We start from the raw sequence: 10,550 nt of genomic DNA, 5'->3' as shown, positions 1-10,550 counted from the left end.
AGTGGGGGGATAAGGATAACTTCATGTAGGCATTGGATGCCTGGGATTTTAATGTAGGAACAACTCTGTGAAACTATGTGTAATGGGGCGTGCAGTCTGTGTACAACTGTGTAATTGGGTGTGTGTAACTCGAGTACGTGAGGTATCTCTGGAATGCTTGTACCTCTGGAACTGGGGGTTGGGGGCAGACTCGCAGGTGAGGGAGCAGCCAGAAGCAGAATCGGTTCCTAGGTGACCCCCAGAAGAGAGTAGAGAAATGGAGAGGATGAAAGGGGGGCCTCACCCACCTATCCGTGTCTTTGAAGGAATAAGAGCTATGGTTGGAAGGTTGTGGGGCAAATACTGACCCCCTGTTGTGAGTTCAAAGTTCTTGGATGGAGCTCCAAGTACTTAGAAGTACTTCCCAAAGATGATCTCACTGGATTTCCAGAGCGCTCTAGAAAGGCAGGCCGTTATTTTCATGGTCTGGGTAAAGTGGGCCGGAGGTATATGACACGCTGTCTGACAAGTACTTCCCTGACATCATGGAATCCGGGTATCAAAACTAAGATGTGACTTCTTGAAACGTCTAGAGCTGAGAACAAGAAGGTGGCCGAGGAGACTGGGCATTAGGAAGGCTTCTCGGGACTTGTTTGGAGTTCTGTGAGGATCTGCCAAGATGGTGAGAACCCAGAGCACTCTGGGAAAGAAGGAAGCCAGAGAGATACAGGGAGGGAGACAGAGCCATGCAGCAGGGCCGAGAGGAGGAGATTCGCTACTGTCAGCGGCTGAGCTGTGGCGCGGGCCTTGCCGACTCGGTAACTAAAGCCAACCTCGTAAGTGGCTAATTGATTTCTGTTCCCTGATTAAATGTGCAGCGCTTTACACGGCAGCAGAAGGAGGTCAGCACTCCCCCCACTTCTCCAGCGCGCCTCGTGCGAAGAGACAAAGAAATTGATTTTCCAATCGATGCTCTGAGCAATGATTAAATGTTCTCTGCACAGCGGGCCTAATGAGTCCCAGAGGGGCGTGCCGGCCCTTTAATTAGAGACTCCTAGGGGGCCTGGGATAGGGGCTGCTCTAGAGTGAGGGGACCCTGCCAGAGAGGACTCCTCATCTCCAGGGATTTGGTGGGCTTGGCCTCTGGGGCAGCATCCTGGTCTGAGAAAAGGGTCCCTGGATAGGGACCCTGTGGAGGCGTCACTGGGAAGTCTCCATCGAGGGACCCTCCAACAGGGAGATCCAATGGAGGGGCTGAAGGGCTGAGAGTCCCTGAGCTGAGCCTTCCAGGAAAGACCTGGGCTAGGAGACTTGGAGATTGCACCACACCTCCCCTTAGCCCCAGCAGAATACAGAGACCCATCCGCGTGGGCGTGATCCAGGGCCTCCACCCGGTGGGCTGGGTGCTCAGGCCCGGGCCAAGACCTCCAAGTAGACAACAGTTCTCCCTCCGGTCAGTCTAACTCCTTCAGCAGCAGAGACCCAGACAGGAAATGAATCCCCCTCTAAGCGGCTGCTGCGTTTTCATTACCCAGCTGCCCCATTGGAGGAACCGACTAAAGACTTTAGAAATTCAAATGAGGCTCTCCGGGGAGACCCGGGCTTAAACATTCCCCTGCGCAGGCGGCTTTATTGAAGGAATAAACTATATTTGCAAAGTAAGATATTGGGGCTGTCAGTTTCTCTTAGGGATATAATGAGATCCTGGGAGGGAGGGAGGCAGCAAGATGGAGCTCCCGAGGGCGGGAGCCCCAGGCTGGAGCTCGGAGGTGAGCTGGCTCCCAAAGGCCAGCCTTGCTTCTACTGTGGAACCCAGACTTCCTCCCCAGATCCACTATTCCACCTCCCTCTCAGTGCTGAGAGTTAGAGGCTTGGTGCCTAGGGAGAAAAAATAACATTGCTCTGGCCTGGAAATCCCAAGACAGTAGAGGCCTCTCCAGTCTCCAGGCAGCTCTGCGACTTACCTGTCTGCTCTCCTACTACGGATTCTCTACAGGGAAAACAGAAGTGGGCATGTGGGCTGGGGCTAGTTGTATAACCAATTTTTTTAAGGTTTATTCACATTTACTATATGTAAGTACACTGTAGCTATCTTCAGACACCCCAGAAGAGGGAGTCAGATCTTGTTAAGATGGTTGTGAGCCACCATGTGGTTGCTGGGAATTGAACTCAGGACCTTTAGAAGAGCAGTCAGTGCTCTTAACCACTGAGCCATCTCTCCAGCCCTAGGTGCATGACCTTGAATAAGATACTTAACCTCTCCATGTCTCAGTAACATATCTGTAAAATACTAATATCTCCTTCATAGGGTTGTTGAGAAGATTAAATGAATTACTATATATAAGGTATTGGGCATGTTACTTGCTTATTGCATAACACTCAAAAAAAAATCTTGCCGGGCAGTGGTGGCACATGCCTGTAATCCCAGCACTTGGGAGGCAGAGGCAGGTGGATTTCTGAGTTCGAGGCCAGCCTGGTCTACAAAGTGAACCAGGACAGCCAGGGCTACACAGAGAAACCCTGTCTCGAAAAACCAAAAAAGAAAAAAAGAATCTCAGCTACTATTAAGAACTGGGTGGGGGCGAGGCATGTGCTCAGCTGGGGTGGTGCTTGTCTAGCCCACACCAAGTCCAGGGTAATCCCAGAAACATCTAAAGGCAAGGGTGATGGGCCATTCCTGTAACCGAGCACTCAGGATGCACAAGGAGGAGAATTGTAAATTCCAGATCATTCTTGGCTATGGAGAGAGTACCATGACAGCTCAGGTTGAAGATGTGAATGACAATAATGACCAGCCAATCTCTAATTTCTCTCCTTACTCTATGCAGACCACTTGAGAGCTACTACATCACCTTCACATCTTTCATCACTGTCAGTATCACAGTTACCAGCATCACCATCACCACTAACATCACAGTGGCTCATCTTCACTTATCCCTGACATGGAATGGAATGATGGAGGTAGACCAGATGGCTGGGATGATGGAATTAAATCCTGAAGGCTTCCTGGTGGTGGTAGGAACTATATGCAGCACAATTCTCTTGCAGGTGGGTTGAGGTCGAGCTGTTTGTTTGTTTGTTTGTTTGTTTGTTTGTTTGTTTGTTTGTTAATAGAGCACTAAAATCCAAGATAAGAAAAGAACCAGGAAAACAAGATCACTAGATCACTAGATCCTTAGAGACAAGGGAAGCAGGGTGCCAGCCCTTGTCTTTCTACCTCTGTGTCTCTCAAAGCCACTATACCCTGGAGTTTAGGCCAAGGGAAGCCTGCAGTCAGATCTGGGAAGGGAGCTATCAATTTAATGGGTCAGGCAGAAACTAGACTGTCTGTCAGTCTCACTCTGGGGCTAGAGGGGAGATTGGGTTTGACAGTGTACAGGGTCAGGAGAACAACAGATGCAGAGCCTGCCCAGAAGCTGAGGAGGTCTGAGCTGGCAGGACCGCGAGGGTCCATGCTTCTTGGTCGGACCCCAACTTCTGCAGCCAGGAAGGCTGCTGAGAGGGAGAAGTGCAGGCAAAAATGAAAGCACCCTGCCATTTCCTGTCCTGTTGGCAGGCAGGTAGGTGGTTTGCTGATGTCACCAGAAGGGAAGAGGGAGTGAGGGATGTGGCTTAGTAGCAGAGTGCCTGCTAAGCATCTGCAAGACCCAGCATGGCCAATTAAAACAAACAAACAAAACAAAAAACAAAAATCAAGAACATGGGTTAGAAGTCAAAGGATGTCCATACCTTCCCATGCCTCTATCAGGTCACCTGACTCCAGGCTCAACGTTCTATTTATTCAGAGTCTCACCATGTAGCCCAGGCTTGCCCAGAACTGGTGATCCTCCCCCTCTGATTGTTGGGATTGCAGCACTTAGCTCTTATCTGCAGAAGGAGACAGTACTCCCAGGGCAACACTGTGAAAATGAAGCAAACACCACAGGGCCCGGCACACAGTAGGCCCTCGGGGCTTAGCTGAAACTGAGCTTTCTTCTAGCTATCAAATCTATCAGAATATAGCGTTCTGAAATGAATTTTCGCTACTGTCACCTCCTCCACCATCTCCTCCAGCAGCAGCAGCAATACTTCCAAGACTACCCTCACCAATATCATCATGGTCACCACCAGCGCCACCGGCACCACCATCACCACCTCCCCACAAAGGTCACACATACAATCTAACAGGGATGCATGCAGTGTCTGAGGGGTTGAAGGAGCAAAGTCAGACCTCCTGATACCCTCCCAAACAACAAGAGCCCCTCACCACCACCACCACCACCACCACCACCACCACCACCACCACCCCACTTAAAACAGTCAGACTCAGAACAGCATGAAACTCGGGTCCCTGGTGCAATGGAATTCTGGATCTTTCTGCAGCCCTGGCTTCCCAAGTTTTGGCACATAATTGCCAGCTATTGAATTTGCAGCAGATAAAACACAACTGGCAAAGATGCAAGTATTAGGTGAGGCCCTACTGTGTGCCAGGCACAAACTCTGGTGCTTTATACTATGACCACATGTAATGGATACTAGTTTCTAAATTCCAAAGAGAAAGAAGCAGCAACTCAGAGACAGGGAGGTTTGCCTACAGTCATCTGACCACTAAGGATTCAAGAGGAGATTCATACCATACCCTTTTTATTATTATTATTATTATTATTATTATTATTATTATTATTATCTTACTTTGTGTGTGTGGGTGTTTTGCCTGTTTGCATATATGTCTCTGTACCACTTGCACAGCTGCTGCCCGAAGAAGCCAGGAGCGGGCGTTGGATCCCCTGGAATTGGAGTTACAGAAGGTTGTGAGCTGCCGTGTGGGTGCTGGGAATCAAACCTGCGTCCTCTAGAAGAGCAGCCAGTGCTCTCAATTCCTGAGCTAACTCTTTGGCCCTCGCAGCACACTCTTGCTCCCTTTCCTAGGTGTCTTGCTCAGGGGATCCAACTGCAGAGGTATGGTAGAGAGGTGTTGATTCTGAGATGATAAAGGCTTCTGGACCACTTTATTTTGTGGCTTATTTATTTATTTTGCATGTGTGTTTTGAGTCCCCCTGAAGGTCTTATAAAGCCCAGACACATTTAAGCATGCATGATATATAGCTAAGGATGACCCTGAACACCAAATTCTACCGCTTCCACCTCCCAAATGCTGGGAGTCCAGACATTTATGACTGTATCAGTGTACACAGCTCTCTTCTGCTCTTCTTCTTCTTCTTTCTTTCTTTCTTTATTTATTTTTTGTTTTGTTTGGTTTGGTTTGGTTTTGGTTTTTTCGAGACAGGGTTTTTCTGTGTAGCCTTGGCTGTCCTGGAACTCACTTTGTAGACCAGGCTGGCCTCAGACTCAGAAATCCACCTGCCTCTGCCTCCCGAGTGCTGGGATTAAAGGCGTGCGCCACCACGCCTGGCTCTTCTGCTCTTCTTAACGTTAAAAGTTTCTTTACATTCATTTCGTGAGTCCACACACACTTGCAGGCGTGTGACAGCACATGTGGAAGTCAGAGGACAACTTGTGGGAGTTGGGGGTTGGTCTTCTTCTCCTCCTACCACAAGGATCCCAAGACCAAACTCAGGTCACCAGAGTTGGCGGCAGGCACCTTTATCCACTGAGTCATCTTACTGTCTCAATCCTTGAAAAAGACAGACAAAAGAGAAACTGGAGAGATGGAGATGGCTCAGCGGTTAAGAGCACTGACTGCTCTTCCAGAGAAGTCCTGAGTTCAATTCCCAACAACCACATGGTGGCTCACAACCATCTGTAATGGGGTCTGATGCCCTCTTCTGGTGTATCTGGAGACAGCTACAGAGTACTCATATGAATAATAAATAAATAAAATTTAAAAACAGACAAACAAAAGCAAAAGCAAACAAGGAACATCAACAACAAAAACCAAACCAAAACAAAACCCAGGATCTTGTTATATAGCTCAGACTGGCCTTGAACTCTTTATCTTTCTGTCTCTTCCTTTCCAGTGTCTATATTACAGACAGTCAACACTCCATCTGGCTTTTGGATCATTTTCAAGCCTTCAGCTAGAAGAGCAAGATGTCCAGGTCTCCAAGCTATGCCTTATGACATTGCCCCTAGACCCCAGGGGAGTCGCTCTGCTGTGCGGTTTGCTCATCTTTAATTTTTAACACCAAGCAAGCAGGAACCTTGCTGGGCTTTGTCATGGGCTGCCTAGACACAGCACAGGGCCTGGTACTATGATGAGTAATGATGACTGTGTGAATCCATGAATGAGCCTGCGAAAACATGAATCAATCAGGGCGTCAGGACCTGGGAAGAGTCTCACTGACCACCAGAGAGCAGGAAAACAGCAGTGTCCGCCATTTTCCCTGTGTCGTCTTCTCCCCCACTTTTTCCCCCCTTCTTCTTTCTGATTTTATAGAAATGGTTCTCCTCAGATTGCAGAGCACAAACTGACTGATTGATGCCCCAGAACTAATACCCTCAGACAGACCCGAGGCGAGAAGATGGTTATTGAACACAGCACCCAGGGGCATGGGGTCTGGGAACATCATTCTTGCGCGGTATAAAGCAAATGAAATAAAAAGTTTATGCCAAAACCATGTCAGGCTCCTCCTCGCAGTGGCTTCCTTTCCACCCCCCACCCCATTACAGTCCCACTCCCTTTTCTCTGCCTGTCTCATGGGTCCTGGAGTCTTGGGAACACATAGATGTTCCAAACTCCCCAAGCCCCACTTGGGAGTTCAGATCCCTGGGCAAGGTCTGATTAACCCTGTCCATCTTTTGGGGAGTAGGACCCTCTTGCTTTCTTCCTGACACGTCCCTTCAAGGTAAGGACAGTGCTGATCCCCGGTCTCATCTGGGTCCCTCTCGATGATGAGATGGGCACTGATGGGTGAGCTGGCAGTCAGGCTGGAGTGGCACAGCCAGATGCCTTGGGCGCTCTCTCCCTGCTTGTCACCACTCCCGGCTGCCCAAGCAGCAAAGCAAAGCCACATTGACAAGATCCAGAGGGGAGAGGCTCCAGCTGGGGCTGTGCTGGTCTTTCAGGCCACTGGAGCAGCAATGTGACAGATTCTCATGTGGGGAGGGGGGGGGCTCGGTCCCTGGTTCCCGCACCCCGTTTCAGCCCTTGGCAGTCTCCATTTCTTTGCCTTGCTTTTTGTTTCTTCCTTCCATCCCAGACTGACCTCACCTCAAAAATGGCCCTTGGTCCAGGCCTCTCTCCGTGTCCTCTTTTTCTTCTTACTCACTCACTACACACCACACACTTGCATGTCACACATGCACACACGCACACACCTCTCCAGGAATCTCTTAAGACCATAGGAAGTGACTGGGACTTGAGTCTCCCCACCCCGTCAGTGATTTCGAGCTGGTGTGTGTGTGTGTGTGTGTGTGCGCAAGCCTGAGAGCATCCGTGCAGATGTGGGAGTTACAGTGTGCAAGCACACACAAGTGTACGAGTAAAAGTCCTTATGTGTGAGTTGGGCGTGAGCTTGGCCTTGGCCCTGTGATCCCTCGAGTGGGCTGGGTGAGGAGAGAGGATGTTGATGACTGTGAGTGTGGAGACCTATCCCGGGACAGATGGGAAAATGCACCCTTCCAGCTGGCATCTCTGGATGTAGATGCAGCCAGCCCCACACCCTTTCTGACCACCCGCTTTGTCATCCTGGACTCTCTCAAATCAGGCCAGAGAGTAAGGAAGCTGCTGGGCTGCAGGCAGAGCCTCTGCTGCTCCCCGGGCCTGTCAGCCACTGATCTGTTCGTGTTCCTATAAATATTTACAAATCTCAGCTGCCGAGGAGCAAGACATCCTGCGCCAGCTGGGGCTCCCAGGCTGGAAGCTGGCGGGAGGGATCTGGCAAGAGAGGACCACGGGAGGGAGGGAGGGTATGGCTGTTGTGCAGAGACAGGTGTTCAGGACTCCTGAGTTCAGCTCCTAACTTTGCAAAGCTTAGCCCATGTAGCCCCGCAGATCTAGAAATATCAGCCACAGTTCTGAATCAGGGAGCCTGCAGAATTCCTGTCAAATAGAGGGTTTTCTCCTTTATAGCCAACCTCCTGCATCTACCCATGTCTCCCGGCTGGGATTTAGGAAGGATCTTCCGACATCTTGGATAACACAACACGCCCCCACCCCCTGGAAGTCCTTGGAGGATTCTGTTCGGGAGTGTTCTGGATCGGAGGAGGCCTGTGGGCCTGCAGCTCAGAGTTCTTCTCTGTAGGCTAAAGCATTTTCAGCAGGACTTAACCTTCTGCCCCAACTAGCTCTATCACTTCTCTTGCTGGGCTGGAAGTGAGGGAATTCCTGAAGGAGGAGGACCTACTACGTACCCAAGCCTGCCTACACAGCAGTGGGTGCTCACATATCACATATCACGGGGAACTGGAGGAGGGGAGTACCCTTTCCTAGACAGAGACTGAAAACTAATTCTCTATGTCTAGCACAATGCCAGGCCCTGGGGCATCATAGGAGCTGTCCAACTGCTTTGAATATGCTATGTAGCTGAGGTTGGTCTTTAACTTACCATCCTCTGTCCTCTACCTCCCCAGTGCATCAATTATAGACCTGTTACCATGCCTGGCATCTGCATTCTTTTTTTCTGCCTGACCTAGAATTTGCTATGTAGACTGGGCTAGCCTCCAACTCCCAGAAACCAGCCTGCCTCTGCCTCCTAAGTGCTGGGAACAAGGGCGTGGTCACCACACCCACCTTACATCCTCCAGGTTCCCAGAAGCACTTAAAGGCATACTCCAGCCCTTAGTGGCAGAAGGCGTGGGCTCAAGATCTGATAGCTCAAGCCTCAAATGTTCCAGGGCATCCGGGTTCAAACAAATCCAGTATGGACCCAATACAAACTATCCAGACTATCTGTGATTTCATACTCCTGACTGGTGAGCCCCCTGGTCCCCGATGGGACTCCCTTTGACCTTTCCTAGGTAATGCCTATACTGTTTATGTGTCTTCAAGGCCCTGTAGTGAAAGGAAAAAAAAATTCAAAGTGGGCAAGGGGGGACCCGGTGACTCCGAGGGTTCCTGTATGCTTGTATGAGTCGCCCAACTGGAACTCTACAAGCAGACAGGGACTGTGCTCTGCCAGAGGGCACAGAGGGCCCGGGGGCTTTCCATCCTACTGTCTGGCATCCAGGTCTCACCATTTTTAAGATTAGAAGGGGGCTCAGTGGCTAAGATCATTCCCTGCTCCAACAGGATGGGACTTTGGTTCCCAGCTAATAAGACAAGAAGAGCTGAGAAAATTCTCAAAGAGATCACTCTCTGTAGTCTAGAACTTCAGATAGGTAAAGCACAGAGAGTGGGATCAGGAGCCAGGAGTTTTCTTTGGTAAAAGTCAAACCTTGACCTTCTCAACTTGTAGGGAGGAAGAGCAGAGGCTAGGTGGGGTGCAGGGCGGGGGCAGAAAGGAGGGGCAATCTGGAGCTGGCCTGTGTTCTGGGAGAGAGATCTGGCAATGGCAGCGGTTCTGGAAGGGTTAAGAATATTCCTAAAATAGCTGAGCCAGAGCCCAAAGCAGCCGGCTAGTGCCTCTCCCAGAGAGCATGGATCTATAGCAGGGAAAGCCAGCCTACTCTGCACCCCACCGCCTGCTGCCTGGCACGGCTGCTAATTAATCTCACAGCACCCCACCATACACACTCACACCAACCCCTTCTATCCCAGCAGGAGGCCAAGGGAAGAGAAAGCAGAGGGGTTATATCATATTTCCCCAAAGGACAGGAAAGCCTAGCTGGGACCGAGAGTCTGATGTCCAGTGGCCCCATTTCATGTCTGCCCCTGGCCTTGGGCTAGGAGTGGAACACAGGCAGTCACAATGCAATGAGCTTGTAGCTGACAGAGCACTGTGTCAAGTTCTCCCAATATATACATGGTCAGCCATGGTAGGTGGAGATTCCAGGAAGCTCACTAAACACCAGTTTTTCTTAGACCTGTGTCCCCCTCCACTTTGGCATATTGGGGTGGTGTTGGAGCAGGGAAGGGACAATGAAGTCTCTCCAAGATGAAACTATATTTCTACCTTAGGGAGAAGGACAAGCCAGGCTCTTTGCAGAGCCTAGTGGGAAATGAAAACATCACATTGGTTCAAAAATGGGTAGGGATTTCAGGGTGGCAAGAACAGAGCATCAAATGAAATTCAAGCCAAGTCTATTCTGAATGCCAGGCTTACATGACTGCACAGACTTCATTCATGTCCATGAAGGCATCCCTGTTTAGGGGTACATTTAATGGACATGGACTATGTACCCATTGCTCAGCTCCACCTGTCTACTGGCTTTACCATCTGAGACTATTTATTTTCATGGTCCTCATATACTCTTCTTTTTTAAAAACTTATTTTAAGTAGATGAGTACACTGTAGCTGTCTTCAGACACACCAGAAGAGGGCATCAGATCCCATTACAGATGGTTGTGAAGCCACCATGTGGTTGCTGGGATTTGAACTCAGGACCTCTGGAAGAGCAGTCAGTGCTCTTAACCGCGCTGAGCCATCTCTCCAGCCCATGTGCCCCTCTTCACAGAGAGATGAGACTCATTCTGAAACACAGCAAGGGGAGGAGGGCCATGCTACCTCCAAAGATACAACTACAGCCATAGG

General features: G+C 49.9%; 1 long non-coding RNA gene across 1 annotated transcript; it reads left to right on the top strand.

Moving 5' to 3' along the window:
• The first annotated feature begins 681 nt into the window (after positions 1-681).
• Positions 682-6,536, top strand: 2410004I01Rik (RIKEN cDNA 2410004I01 gene). The gene is made up of 3 exons (NR_037963.1): positions 682-815; positions 2,808-3,027; positions 5,937-6,536. It is a non-coding gene; the product is annotated as an RIKEN cDNA 2410004I01 gene (long non-coding RNA).
• Positions 6,537-10,550: the final 4,014 nt, after the last annotated feature.

Source organism: Mus musculus, chromosome 11 (genome assembly GCF_000001635.26).
Source record: "Mus musculus strain C57BL/6J chromosome 11, GRCm38.p6 C57BL/6J".
In the NCBI taxonomy this organism is placed as follows: Eukaryota; Metazoa; Chordata; class Mammalia; order Rodentia; family Muridae; genus Mus; species Mus musculus.
Note: the sequence above shows the minus strand (reverse complement) of the source record. Positions and strands in the feature narration are given on the sequence as shown.